The sequence below is a fragment of the Gymnodraco acuticeps genome, unplaced genomic scaffold (genome assembly GCF_902827175.1).
Source record: "Gymnodraco acuticeps unplaced genomic scaffold, fGymAcu1.1, whole genome shotgun sequence".
In the NCBI taxonomy this organism is placed as follows: Eukaryota; Metazoa; Chordata; class Actinopteri; order Perciformes; family Bathydraconidae; genus Gymnodraco; species Gymnodraco acuticeps.
Genome location: NW_022990461.1, coordinates 1009247 through 1024520, shown reverse-complemented (window position 1 = coordinate 1024520; position 15274 = coordinate 1009247). Strand labels below are relative to the sequence as shown.

Here is a 15274-nt window from a genome sequence, read left to right as displayed (position 1 = left end):
AATAGTTAAGGGCAGCAGAATGCTAACATTGACGATATTCAAGTGTTAGACTAGTATCTAAGAAGGCTCACTGGAATATTTCAACTCTGCTGTGAGTCATATATGTTGTAGAAAAGTCTAGAAGATATTAATAGGGATCAGTATTATTCCTGGTTATTTTTAACAGTAGTCAAACTTTTGTCGTACCAGGTCGTCCAGGAAAGCCTTTCACCCCGGATTGACCAGGAGGGCCTGGGATGTATCCAGGGTCTCCCTTTCCACCTGAAACACAGAGGTCATAAATAGATTGAAGATTTATCTTGTCATCTTACCCTTTCGTGGAAATTCCAATCTTGGATATCACAGAAAAAAAGTTAAATGAATCCTAATAAATCTTATTTTACTCTGTCCACTTTTTTCTCTGGACAATTTATATTTCATCCCAGTTGTGGGCACATAAATCAATAGTGGATTATAACTCTTCTATGGAGACAGATATGCTATTGTCTGGCAGAGAATTGAAAGAAAATACAAAATCTCTAGGCTAAAATGGATATGATAGATTACCTGGGTTTCCATAGTTTCCAGGATGACCAGAATCCCCTCTTGGACCCGGGCCTCCAGGTCTGCCTTTTGGACCCTGAGAAGGAAGATTAAACAATGAAAGGTCAAAGATTCAGCTTCAGTTGTGATGTAACTACCAATGATGCTCATTCAAAAACAAATATGAAGAAAAACAGAACACTGGACATAGCATTTAATTACTTATCTGACAGGCATTTGTTCAGTATTTAGTCTGCAAAGAACACATAGATATACGGCTCACTTACAGTCGGACCGTGAGGGCCTGGATCTCCTCTGGGGCCATTATAGCCCGGGCCTCCTGTGAAACCTGGGTCCCCTCTGTCTCCTTTAAACCCTGGCACTGCTTGACCTGCATCACCAGGTAAGCCACGATAGCCTACATTAACAGGAGGAAGGAGATAGTGATTTTAGTATAACAAAATGCATTTGTTACAACTGAGAACAAGGCAAATAAAAGAATTATAAATATTCGTAACACTTTCAAAAGTACTATGTTTGTACATTTAGCAAAACATAGCTATCAGGATATATCCCACTTTCCCTCAAGGGTATGTGTGACCCTTTAACCTCCAGCTGTATATCCTCACCTGGGCTACCAGGATTGCCTGGATGGCCACGGTCTCCTTTTGACCCAGAAACACACGCCCCTTCTTTTCCTGGTAATCCTTTCAGGCCAGAGGCTCCAGGTGAACCTCGAAATCCTCTTTCTCCTATTGTTCCAGGACCCCCTGGAAGAGACAAGCCGGGGGGACCAGGGCTCCCGGGGGGACCTACAGTGCAGAAATATAAATGTTTGGCACTCATTTCTCAACAGTGCTAATAATCAAATGTTAAAGACAGGTTGATAATAATTCTCATCTGGGGAAAATACAAGTTTTTTTTAAGTAAAGGATTGTGACACAAGTTTGTTGAACTCTTAAAAAGAATGATGTAGTTTACCTGAAACTCACCTTGTTGACCTGTGTCACCAAGCCTACCAGGTGTCCCTCCTAATATATCTACAAAAAAAAGATGGAAAAACAGGTTAAGTTTGGCCGCAGCGATGGCTTTGAAAGTACCAATAGCTATGAAATAGACACTTTTCCACTGGCCAGGGGTATGGACATAAAGAAAATATAAACTGTAATCCTTATAGTTTTGTCATATACATGATCAGAAAGCCCTACTGATCTGTATATGGAGAATTCCTCTTACTAGTGTCTCCTTTCTGCCCTGCTGGTCCAGGTATGCCGTCGCGGCCCTGATTGCCTTTAGGACCTAGAGAACCACCGACTCCCGGTGGGCCTGGGTCACCTGAGAAAAACAGATGCGGTCAAACTGCAAACATAATAGAGCAGTAAAATCATAATACAGATTCAACTTCGTCGCCTTTCAAAAGTGAGTACCGTGAAGTTTGTTGATAGTTGATTAACTAACATATACTGAAAGTTTTCCTTCATTAGCAAAAATAAGTTGTCGTTAAAGGACATTACCTGCTGGCCCATTGGGTCCTAACCCTCCTTTGCATTGTGGAGGTCCATCTGACCCCTCAGGCCCTTGAAAGCCTGGTGAACCTGGGATAGCAGGGTTTGGGACAAGAGGGAGGTGGGAGGTTAACTTAGTGTGAGCAAAACATACAACAATCATAATCTGCCTTATCTTCGTGAACAGTGGTAGTAACCATTTTGTCCAACAGGCCCTGGGTTTCCTTTGGCTCCACGGTTTCCTGGTAAACCTAAAGGTCCAAAAGAACCAGGTTCTCCTTTCTGACCCTTCATCAGATAAGGGTCAGTTGATCCTGCTTCACCCTGGACAAGATGAACAGAAAACAGAGAGGTATCGTCATTATTTCCTCAAAACTACAAGCATTTGAGTATTTTAGTAGATTGGACCCTACTCTGCCGCATCAGTTACAAAAAAAGTTTAGATCAGTCATCAGTACCTTTTGTCCTACTGGTCCAGGTAGTCCATATCCATAGTAGTTTGGCTCTCCATTATCTCCTTTGTTACCGGGTGAACCTGGTACACCATCTGGACCTGGCCCTGCAGGGATTCCTAGATCTCCTTTGATTCCCTTTGGGCCTGCGAGGGTTAAACCAAACAATTATTTAAGGTAAGATATATTAAAAGAGACCGTGATATCTACACGTACAGCACAATGCAATGTACACTTGACAGTACAGATTATTTTAATAATAATAACTTGAATTTATATAGCGCCTTTCATAACCTCAAGGTCGCTTTAGGTCTCTATTTTAGAGAATTACTTTATTTCGAAACCCCTTTAATGGTTATTACATTACATTACATTACATTGCATTTAGCTGACGCTTTTATCCAAAGCGACTTACAATAAATGCGTTCGACCAACAAAATACAAACTTGAAGAAAACAGAATCATATAAGTACATCAGGTTTCATAGAGCAAAAACATTTCAAGTGCTACTCAACAGGCTTTAGATAAGCCAGTCTTTTATTAGTATATAAGTGCTTTGTTAATAGTTATATCGCTCGAAGTGGAGTCGAAAGAGATGAGTTTTCAGTCTGCGCCGGAAGGTGTGTAAGCTATCTGCTGTCCTGATTTCAATGGGGAGGTCATTCCACCATTTTGGAGCCAGGACAGCAAACCCACGTGTTTTTGCTGATGGGAACTTGGGTCCCCTTCGCAGCGAGGGTGCAGCGAGCTGTTTGGTTGATGCAGAGCGGAGAGCACGTGCTGGGGTGTACAGTTTAACCATGTCCTGGATGTAGGAAGGGCCAGATCCATTCACAGCATGGTACGCAAGTACCATTGTCTTGAAGTGGATTCTAGCAGTTACCGGAAGCCAGTGGAGGGAGCGGAGGAGCGGCGTGGTGTGGGAGAATTTAGGAAGGTCTTATTAAAAATCAAAATGCGATTTTATCCTGAATTTGTAGTTATAGAGCTATTTAGTAGTATTACTGTACTTTAGTGAGGTTATATATGTGAATTCGTAGGAAGGCAATCAGCGTGTATGACATTAAATCAAAGTTTATATCTTACCTGGAGGCCCTATGACTCCTGGGTCTCCGGGAGATCCAGAAGGCCCTCGACTACCTACTGAGAGCACGAGTCCATCAACACCTGGTTCACCTGGCAGACCTGGACAACGATGGCAGAAATGCAGTTTCAAAAATGGTAGATCTAGGGGCCAAAAACAATGGCTATTGTATTGGTAGAGATGAGAATAACAAACCTTTTTGTCCGGGACGCCCTGGTACTCCACCGATCCCTCTCTGCCCTTTTGGTCCAATACTTCCAGGATCTCCATGGACACCAGAGAGACCGGGGTGACCTGAAAAAGTACAGGTAGAGTTAAACATTTATAACCATTACATAGGCTTAACTTGCAAAGACTGCATTTACCACTTCACATGCAAGAGTGTCCTTTGATATAAAAACCTAAAAGTTATGTAAAAGAAAGATCCCTCAGAAAATGTCAGTTGTGTTTTGTGAAACACCTGTAAGCATCATGAAATGACAAATTAATGAGAAAGATTGACTGTGAAGCTTACCGTGACTGCCAGGGTCCCCTGGGGGCCCAAAAGCTTCCTTTAGTTGTAGTAATGAAGGGCCTGGAAGACCTCCAGGACCTGGGTCTCCGTTAATGCCTGGTGAACCTGGGAGACCTCTTGCCCCATGTCGGCCAGGGGCACCTGTCAATAGAGGCATTAACTCCATCATAATTGTATTCATTATAAAACTACCATAAATCATCAACCATTGTTTAAAAACTGATGCAACACTTTTTAAATGAATCTTTTTGGAAAACATGTGTAGTGTACAGATTTGTGCGTGTTTGAGCGTGTGTGTGTTTGTGTGTGTGCGCACCTATTTGGCCTGGTGGTCCGATAGTTCCAGGGAGCCCCTCTGGTCCATATCCTGGTAACCCATCTGGTCCAGGGTCTCCTCTTATTCCTAGAGGAGTGGAACTCATGAAAACAAGCTCTATGTTCTCAAGTCCTTTACTAGAGTATTATTTTGACATAATAGTACTTTACCTGAGTATTTAGCTTTTATGCTACTCTGTATACATCTAAGAGACATTTTGTGATATATTAACCATAACAATTCCAGCTTCATTTTTTGCATAATAAATACTTTTACTTAAGCACATTTAGATGTTTTTAAAACTTTTTTAAAGTTGAAATGACCCACTCCCAATCTATCTAGAATAAAACACCTTTAAATACGTGTCTGTCAGACAAACAATGCTGTACCTGGTTGACCGGGGGGGCCATGTTGTCCCTTGATCCCTTTTAGTCCAGGAAGCCCACTTAGACCTCGCACGGTTGGCCCAATTAAACCAGGCTCACCCGGGGCCCCAGTAGGACCAAACCCCGCCACTCCTCTGTTCCCTTTCTCCCCCGGCAGACCATTAGGTCCTGGGAGAGGGGAGACAGAGAGACAGGAGAAAGTGTAGTTGGGGAGCAGAGGGAAACACTGAATGTGGTTAAGGGAATGGTGAAAATCTATTTTGTATTTCTTTATTTTATTATTAGTCAAATTAATAAATGTTATTAATATTGTTATTTCTTACATTTTAATGTATTCTTAACCCTACAGGAAGAAGCTGTCTACACTTGTTGGATATTGTTGAATTATTTTTCAACCCTCTTTTGGCATTTTGTTGTCGTTCAATTACTGTATTCATCGTCTGGAGTTGACAGTTAAGTACACATGACTTCAATACACACTGACCTGGATTTCCTGGATAACCGCCTGGTCCTTGAAGTCCCCTTGGTCCAGGTAAATCACCTTTACATGAACCTTGATAACCAGGAGGTCCTAGGGGCCCGACATTACCTTTACTTCCTGTATGCAACATAGATTAAAGCAGTTTATAGATGAACAAGTGTTTGTATGAATATGTATGCAATGCATGAAAACGTGTTTGAAACATGCATTATTTTCTTATTATGGATTTCTGTCTGCCTGTGGGATACAGTTTTATAATTGATTTATGCGTACCTTTTTCTCCTATGAAACCAGGATTGCCATTTGGCCCAGGGTTCCCAAATAAGCCAGGGATCCCAGGATCTCCCCCAGGCCCCTGAGCTCCTTCTTCCCCTGGAAGCCCTGGTGGTCCTAGGAGGCCAGCGCATCCAGGGCCACCATCACCCTGATGATCACAAACATACAGAATATTATTTATTTATACTTAAACATTTCAATGTGCTTTCAGTGTGGTATAGTTCTTGTGCTCTGAAATGTGTATAACATTTGTTCCTGCTAGAGAGTCCTTAACAGTCTTCATCCAATTCGATTCCTTTCAATTATAAATAAATATAAATATAAATTATCCTTTTATTATATTGCGACAGAAGTTTGGGCAAAAAAAGTCGATCAAAGAAAACAAAATCTATTCAAAAACCCAATAAAACGAGCATTTGAATGTCTTGGAAAAGTATTAACTTGCAACGTAAGCGATAACTTTATTCTGCACTACTAAAACAAATCCAAACAATAAAATGTCACTTTTCTACTGGTCTACCGAAAGCAAACTGGTTTTCGCATATGTGCTATTGGGTCACATGATGTCAATCTTCTCATCATACTCTCAGCAAAAAGCCTCTGTACCATATGTACATTGATCTCTTGCTGTCTAATCCAAGATCTTAACATAAATAATATAACATTTAGACGGTACAACTGCAGGGAAGCTTGGAAACATATTTTTTATTTCCTATTTTTAATCTGCATCTGTAAGTGTAACCCTTCTGTATTTTAACTGGTGACCTTTAGTTTGACCCTTTAATTTGCTTTATTTAATGACCAATAAAGTACTAATATACTATATGTAATTGTTAACTATATAATTATATTAATGTCAGATTTAGTCTGTTTCTCTGACCTTCAGTCCTGCATGACCAGGAGGGCCTGGTGAACCTGGCCGACCGAAATCACCAACAGTTGTAACACCAGCGATACCTGGCTGCCCCATGTCACCTGCACAAAAAACACACACACACACACACACGATTGCCAAGTTAACTATACTTTTAGCTGCTCCCCATTTGCTTAAGAATGTGTTAACTTCCAGAAATTGATTATGTTATCTATGCGGCTTTTCTGCGTGTGCTCAACAGCACATAGATTACCTTTCTGTCCTCGGATCCCTGGCCTTCCAGGAAACGACACCTCACCGTTCTCTCCTTTCTGTCCTTGAAAACCTGTTAGTCCTGGGCTACCTGGCGCTCCGTGGTTACCTGGATGTTTGTTAGTGAGTATAGAAATGCTTCCATCCTCTATTGTGTGGCAATGTAAACACCATATCATTCATCCAATAATAAATACTTACCTAGGATTCCGGGTGAACCAGGCAAACCTTTAAGTCCAGGAGGTCCTATGGTGTGGATATGTGTGGATTCGCCTTTCTGGCCTACCAATGAAGAAATAAGTAAAGAAAGGACACCCAATGGCTTTCAGTCTTTCTGTCTATCTACTTGTGTTCATGTATAAATGTCTGATATATTGTTTATAGGTGTCTCTTTACCTGGAGATCCAGCGTGTCCTGGCAGGCCAGTTACACCAGCATCTCCCGGACCTCCTGGAGGTCCAGGAGGCCCGTATCCCACTGACCCAGCATAGCCAACCGGTCCTGGTATACCTAAAGAACCTGGTGGACCCTGGTAACCACGTTCTCCCTCTGCACCATGGAAGGGATACTGGAGAGAAGACGGAGAACTTATTACAACAATTACTTAAACCATAAATTATATTGCATGGGCCTTTGCTATGAATTCAGAAGGTTGAAACATTAACATTAACATGACAAAATGGCAAAACAAATGGCATGTTAAATTGAAACCTGACAAAACCTTCTCACCGAATCCCCTGGGGGACCTTGCTCGCCTTTTCGTCCTGGTTGTCCAGGAAACCCAGGGAGTGCACCTGCACCAGGTCTGCCAGGGTGTCCCAGGTCTCCTTTCTCTCCCTTTATCCCAGGAGTGTTGTAGGAATATGAGTCTCCTTTTTGTCCTTGAGGGCCTGGAAATCCCATTCGACCTATAGGACCCTTCAGAGGAGAATTATTGTTCAAAAATGTTTGTAAAAAATAAGGATTTGTTTTAAGACATGCATTCTTACTTGTACTCCTAAGCCATCAGGCCCTGGGAAACCTGGATCACCTTTAGCACCTGGTCCTTGGTTATATCCTGAGCCACAGACGTATAAAGAATGTCTATTTCAGTTTCAAACATTCATACTCTGTTCATCTTATCTACACTGTAGTATGTCCAAAACTTTTACTAAAAAATGCACTCCAATGTTGAAGAATGACAGATTTGGTAGATTCTGTGTTTTCCTGCAGTGAATTTATTTACCAGGGATGCCAGGTAGGCCCCGGGGACCTGGTGGTCCTGGGAAATCTGATACAAGACAGGCATAACACGGCTCCCCCTTTATTCCTGAACAAAGAAAAAAACATTGGAATGTTTTGAGCAGCAATATAATGAGTCCCAATTATGTTATACAATATTATGTGTTCCTTACATTTTCTCTTCGTACTCCCCCCAGTCCCTTACAGAGATGCATAAACTGCTATGTTATTCAGTAACTTCATGCAATAGTTTACCAGTATTAGTGACTTGAAGAGGTGTCAAACCAATTAGGAACATAGTCAATGAAGGACAATTAATTTCCCACCTTTCATTCCATATGTCCCATCATGTCCCATATGTCCAGGTCTACCCAGCACCCCTTTCATTCCTGGGGGAGCGTTGGTAATCCTGTAAGCTGCAATCAACACCAACACAAGTCCATCAGTCAACTTATTATGGTAAAAGTGCCACATTTATGTCAAAATGCATTTTTATTATCATTATTGGTGTATTTTTGTTAGTAATACAGATTATCATCTTGTATGCCTATAGCATAACTGAAGCACTTTGAAATGTAATCCAATCTTGAACATTCTTTTACAATGTTGTTTCTGATAACTGATGGCTCAATTGTTAAACACGCACCTGCCACTCTTTTCCATTACATCAAGTTACAGTCGCATGCATTTGTGCAATAGAACTGCAGCCATTTTATCTTTACATCACAGAAAGCAAATGAGCTTTGAAAATATGTCTTTTTACAAGAAAGGAATTTACACATACTTCTGTCTTCAGGCGGTCCGGGTGGGCCCGGATCCCCGGGAGGCCCCTGATCACCATCATCCCCATCTATACCTGAAAGTCTTGGATAAATATCCCCAGGCTCCCCAGGCTCCCCAGGGTCCCCTTTGTGGCCCTGAAAGCCATTAGGACCATGTGGGCCTGGCACAGATATCCCAGATGAATGGCCTGTGTAATGTTTATAGAGAAAACTGTAAGTAATATATTCAGGCACACTTAAAGTAATACACATATGTATTCCCTGATTGGGAGATAGAGAGATACAAAGGATGAGAAAAGCCTCTTCACTACACACCTGGAGGACCATCACGTCCAGGAAACCCTTCAACACCTGAGAAAAGAAAAGTAAAGTGTTATTCCTCTAGAGGCATGTCTGCTGAAAGCAAACATTAGTCTTCAAAGTCATAACTACCACATCTACAGAAATATCATTTGTCAATCAAGGCAGACAATGACTTAGGGCCACCGGATCTATTTGTTGTTCATCTCTTTTTGTTTCTTAGGGTTAGGGTTATTATTTTCATTTACCTGGACGCCCAGGTGTCCCAGGAGAGCCTTGGAAACCAGGATCTCCGAGGTATCCTTTGAGTAGCTCAGTCACAGGCGCAATTACCTTAAATATAATCATAGGGGACATGTAGAGAAATCAAAATGAAACAGCAAGAAAAAGATCACAGGTGGTTTGTCTTCTCTGACATTGTCAGTGATTATAGTAGGCTCCTTTTTAGACCAAACCTCTGCGACCCCCTCTCTCAATCACTTTCATCATGTCAGCTAGCTACAGTAGCATGTCATCTGCATTGTTGCTGCAGTCAGAGCTTCAGCAGTTTATACATTAAACAAAATGTGTCACCAACATTAAAAAGTTGATCAGTATCTAAAAAGAAATTCAGGCAATATCTTGAGAGTTGCCTTAACTTTGTTATATTGAGGAGGTACAACACAGGCTAATCACGGCAACGCATTTATGCAATAATCATTTCGTATAGAATTGAAAATTGCCTTGGAAACTGGATTGAAAAACCTACAAAGTTCAGGAGTACACAGTAGAAAATGAAAAGGATATACTCACATGTCCAGGTTGGCCAGGGGACCCCTATCTCCCTTTCCACCCTAAATAGTAGTCAATCAAAGGATTAAGTACAAAACATACCAAACCCCACAAAAGTCGTGAGTTATTATTTTGCTTATAAGAAATCACTGACCATCCCTCCTGCTGTCCCTGGATTTCCCAGATCCCCTCTGGGTCCAGGCCTTCCCTAAAGAAAACTATATTGTATTCAAAAGCCACAAACACAAGAAGACACAATACCTCTACATACATCCATAATCTTAGTAAAGTAGAGCGGTACCACATATGTTTGTCCTGGTTCACCGTCCTTCCCTGTCTTCCCCTGTAAGGACAACAGAGGAAGACAGTGAGCAATTGGCAGGTGTACTTTCTATACATTAAATTGTTTATGAAGAACCTCATGCATGCGTTAATGAATTGAATTATTGAACATTTAATATTTATTGGCACAGTAAGCATTAAAGCAATCAACAGCTAGGATTTAAGGGGAGGCCCCTCTTTCATTACATATGGAGGGTTAAGCGGCTCCCTATAAAAGCAGTGACACCATTCAGATACATGCGACAAGTAAATGAAACAAAATGAAAATACACATTGAATAGTGAAAATGTGCAGACACTTAGATAAGAAAGAAAATTAGTCACTACAGAGGGACAATCAATAAGGGCCTTTTTGCAGCAATGTGGCAAATCACATTAATTGAAATGTTGCATTACTGCCCTCTGCTGTTCATCCTTATTCTTAAGCTATTCTCAAAGTGTAACTGCTGGCCCATCAATGCAATGTGAAGAGGTGACATCTCTGTTTGCCGGGAAAAATATATGGTGTAAAAGTATATAACACTTTATTTCATATATATGCACAATCCGTAAGGAAGGCTTGGAGGTGAGGATGAGTGGAAGAGGTCGTAGGTAGTATCTTACTTCTGGACCCGGCTGTCCTTGGTCTCCCTTTTCTCCTTTGGTGTTATAACCATTACTAGGGTCTCCCTGAGAACAGATTGAAATAAAGACATGGATCAGAAGGATAAATGAAAAACACTAACAAGGCAGAACGTTCAGCAGGGGAATTAAATTAGAAATGTGTGAAGAATATACTTACTGGCACACCCTTGCAGCCCTTTTCTCCTACATCTCCCCCGTCTCCTTTCTCACCCTGAATGAGACATAGGTCTCAGGTTATGGTTCTTTAATCGCAATGAAAATGTTTTATCTTTCCAATATGTTCAAATGAAACCATACTCTTTGGAATATATTATTGCTACAGTGATTTGACTCAGTCTATTACTGTACCTTCAACACCTGAGTCTCTGTGAGAAAAACCTTAATCCGACCCGGCGGCCCCGGTGGGCCTTTTGGTCCTCGTCTCCCCTACATCAAACACATTGAGATTATCTTCACGGTTAAATAAGACAAAATGCAAACATCATTTTGTATTTGGCTGACGCTTTTTATGCATATACTCCATAGACATGCCAACAGACATTAAAGGTCACCTATTATCGAAAATACACTTGTTCATGTCTTTTATACATAAACATGTGTCCCCTCTGTGTAAAGAGATTCTGAAAGTTTCAGGAAAAAATATTTCCCCACTTTTTGTCCTGATCCATTTATAAAAACCTGTCTGAAAATGAGCTGATCAGATTTTGGCCACTTTATGATGTCATAACGATTTTTTGGCTTGTGTAACCATTAGCCAATCAGCAACCAAGGTAACACCCGCCCACCTTATCGCCTGAATCTCCTCCTAGAGCACCATTGTGTTCTTTTTAACCAAATCTCTCTCAGAGGGGCGTGGGGAGGGGCTCCTTATTTTCATCTAAAGTAACAGACACAGAATCAGCACTTTTGAAACAGGGCTGAAACAGAGGGGATTATGGGATGCTGCAATGATCTGTTTGGTATTTGGAGCCAAACACTTCAGAGACATGTTTTGTATATATCTGGGACCTATAATATATTGATGAAAAACAGTATAATAGGGGACCTTTAAGAGAAACTAAAAACATAGCTGTCACCAGAGCAAAGGCATCAAAAATAATTACCTTTGTTCCTCGAGGTCCTGAACCCCCTATGCCTTCTTGACCCTGTAGGATGGTAACACAGTCATAATTTGTTTGTATAAAGAAGTTGTTCTACCAGTATTCTTTCAGAAATATCTTTATTTTGCAATTTTATCCAATTAAGTTGTGGTCAGGTTCTCTCCAGTCATGTTGTGTTCATTGCTGCCAGCTCCTCTAATACACTACATCCTATCATTACTATTTTCACTGTCTGAAAGCAGTTTCACAGGACACTTGTAAACAGGAATACTTTCAGATGTTCACACTAAATTCCAAAACACTGTCTTACCAAAACAACAAGCACTGTGGCCAAACAGTAGTGTATATTATATCAGCTGCTAGGCGTTGTTCCCGCTTTTCCCAGGTAGTGTGTACAGTTAACTATGATAAGAAGCAGACCAAAACAAAAACCCTGCAGCTGTGGTTTTCCTCTGTGCCAGCTTTACACACAGATAATTCTCACAATCGTTCACACGTACAGACATGTCTAAAGTATTGATCCATGTTTAATAAAATTACCTTAGATCCTGGAGCCCCATCACGACCAGGAGACCCCTGTTCACAAGAGACAGGTATCAAACATCATACAATCATTTTTGTGCTATATTTACTCTCTGCAAGGCAACCCTCAAAACTTTACTCACCACAGAGCCCAAAGGTCCACGGTCCCCTCTTTGTCCATTATCTCCAGGGTATCCTGGACTTCCCTGAAAGTTAAGGGATGTTTCATTTATATTAAAAAATAAACACAAGCCAAACAAATCTAATACAGTATTACTTTTATATATATTTTTTCATTATAATGACTTTCATGGAAATGGAAAATATCGTACAGACAGAATTATACTATCAATATTAACATAATCTAAATAGATACCGAGTCTCCATCCCTTCCAGGAGGCCCAGGTGGACCTGGTGTTGCGTTCACTGATCCCCAAGATTCACCCTATAAAATAGAGGAAGTACAATTATGTAACATGAAGTTGTGAAAACTATTGAATTTTGTGTTAAAATACCTAATAATTTAATTCATGTAGCAATTCTACGTGAAATATATGTAACATTATTTCAAAGTTTCATATTTCATCGCAGTTTGGCTCTGCAGGCTACATCAGTCATCTTTATGTGTCTGTGCACTTGACATGAGGGGTTGCCTCTTTAAAAACCGTTGCCTCTTTAAAAACCGTTGCATAAAACGCAATTCTCATTTACCAATTCAGCAACTTGTGCTTATAAAACAGAGTTACAAATGACAACCATACTTGCGGTTGGCACCTAGTTGAAGAAAAAGGGGACAAATGGGTGATACTTTTTTACCAGCCTGGACATTGATGACATTAAAGTGAAACAACACAGAAATGTTCAGGCACTGCAGCAGTTTGAAATATGTGTCTGCACAGTAAGACAGTGTTGGTATGCCCTCGCTGCGAGGGGGACCCAAGTTCCCATCGGCGAAAACACGTGGGTTTGCTATCCTGGCTCCAAGATGGTGGAATGAGCTCCCCATTGACATCAGGACGGCAGATAGCTTGCACATCTTCCGGCGCAAACTGAAAACTCATCTCTTTCGACTCCACTTCGAGCGTTAGAACGATTAACGAAGCACTTTTATACTAATAAAGGACTGGATTACCTAAAGCCAGTTGAGTAGCACTTGAAATGTTTGGCTCTATGAAACCTGATATACTTATATGATTCTGTTTTCTTCAAGGTTGTGTCTTCCTGGTCGAATGTACTTATTGTAAGTCGCTTTGGACAAAAGCGTCAGCTAAATGCAATGTAATGTAATGTAATGTATGAGGGAAGAGCAAAATCGTAACCAGCAGTACTAGTATTATGGTAATCTCAGTCTGGTCAAGTCAAGCCACAAAAAGCAGATTTAAATCAACCTACATTGACCAACATGTTGTACAGACCAGAGCATACCAGAGAATACTTGTGTTACGTCTCCATGCTGTTGTCTTTTACCCCTTGGATTACAACAATATCACAGGGAATTACCCTTAGGACCCTATGATAAACCAGGGTATTATAGTTTCATTAGTATGCACATACAGTATGGAGTGGTTTCTGCACTTGTATAATATGTGTTTTGGTTTGGGAGATGTCTTGTACATTCTTTATTTTTCACGGATCAGAAGTGATATAAAGCACATTGTCCTTCTCCCATGTTATACCACAGCAGTGGCACTTCTACTGGAAGAACAGCATCATGGCAAGTTGTCAGCTGCGGATCCATGGCTAGCATGTTGTGATACAACTCAGTCCACTTATACTCAAAAGTTACTAGAGTCTACAGATCAACACCTTGGGGCAAAGACTGTGACAGAAAATGATCAGGATTATAACCCATACCAATTTCCACGAGAAAACTTTCTTATGTACCAGGTCCAATATCTATACTCTAATAACACTCAATTCTAGCAATCTTTTGAATACAAACAAGTGTTCAGATCTGAGAACTAATTTTTTTTGGCTAAAGGATGGACTTAATAGAAGAAACAAAACTATTGGAAATATGTATTAGTCTCAAATGGACTAGGTACATATGAGCTCTGGCAGCTTGAGGAGGCTGGATCCTGATAATAAACGTCTTTAAAGGCTGTAAGTGCTGAGCAATTCTGCAGTTTCCCCCTTCCCTAGGATCAAAAGTAAACAACTGACCGTGGGTGGCGCAGCATCCATTTTATTACCTTAGGTCCATGCAGACCAGGTGTACCCTGTAAAGTAAAGACAAAGCTGAAACAAACTATAAACAGTAAACACTCCCTGGTGGACAGCACTACAAAATAAAAGACTGAAGTTGATAAGTGTAACAAATTAAAACACTGTATTTGCAACATAACTAACTTACTGGATTTCCATCAAAGCCATTTGCCCCGGGTACACCAGGAAGTCCGTCGTCCCCCTGAAAGTTTGCAATGGGTTCAAAGTAAGACTAATTCAAGTTTGATGCCATGCCACTGTTAATATGCTTAACATTGTTAGCATTTTCTTACATCTGTTCCATTGCAGCCTGGAGCCCCTGAGGGGCCAGGAGGCCCTTGTAAACCTGGGATACCCTGTAAGAGAATATCAGCTGAAGTTATCTATCAGTCATTTTTAGACAGGAACATGCACTTGTACACAATACATAAATCAGACGATGAAAAGAGAGACACTGATGTGTAATAGAGTAAAATAACTCACAGGTAAACCATGAGACCCAGCAAATCCTTCTTTTCCTTCGGGTCCCTGTGATGAAGGTAACAAAAACAGTAAAAAGGTTTAAAAGACACCAGTGCTACTGAGTTGATACCTGGTCTACCAAAATGGTTGCATGTACACATATGTATACATGTAATTTAAAACTTATTTTTAAACTAAATATTCACACACTGAAAAACACACAACAAATACCACAAAAAGAACCCAGTTATGTTACCGGATCACCTTTGGGCCCCACAAGTCCA

The 15274-nt window shown here is 40.7% G+C and overlaps 1 long non-coding RNA gene across 2 annotated transcripts; it reads left to right on the top strand.

Annotated features, from left to right (window-relative positions):
• The first annotated feature begins 6338 nt into the window (after window positions 1-6338).
• Window positions 6339-7834, top strand: LOC117552558. 2 transcript variants are annotated; one of them, XR_004569984.1, is made up of 3 exons: window positions 6339-6785; window positions 6868-6962; window positions 7047-7834. It is a non-coding gene; the product is annotated as an uncharacterized LOC117552558 (long non-coding RNA). The 2 variants fall into 2 exon arrangements; XR_004569983.1 differs by having other exon boundaries at window positions 6868-7834.
• The last annotated feature ends 7440 nt before the right edge of the window (window positions 7835-15274 follow it).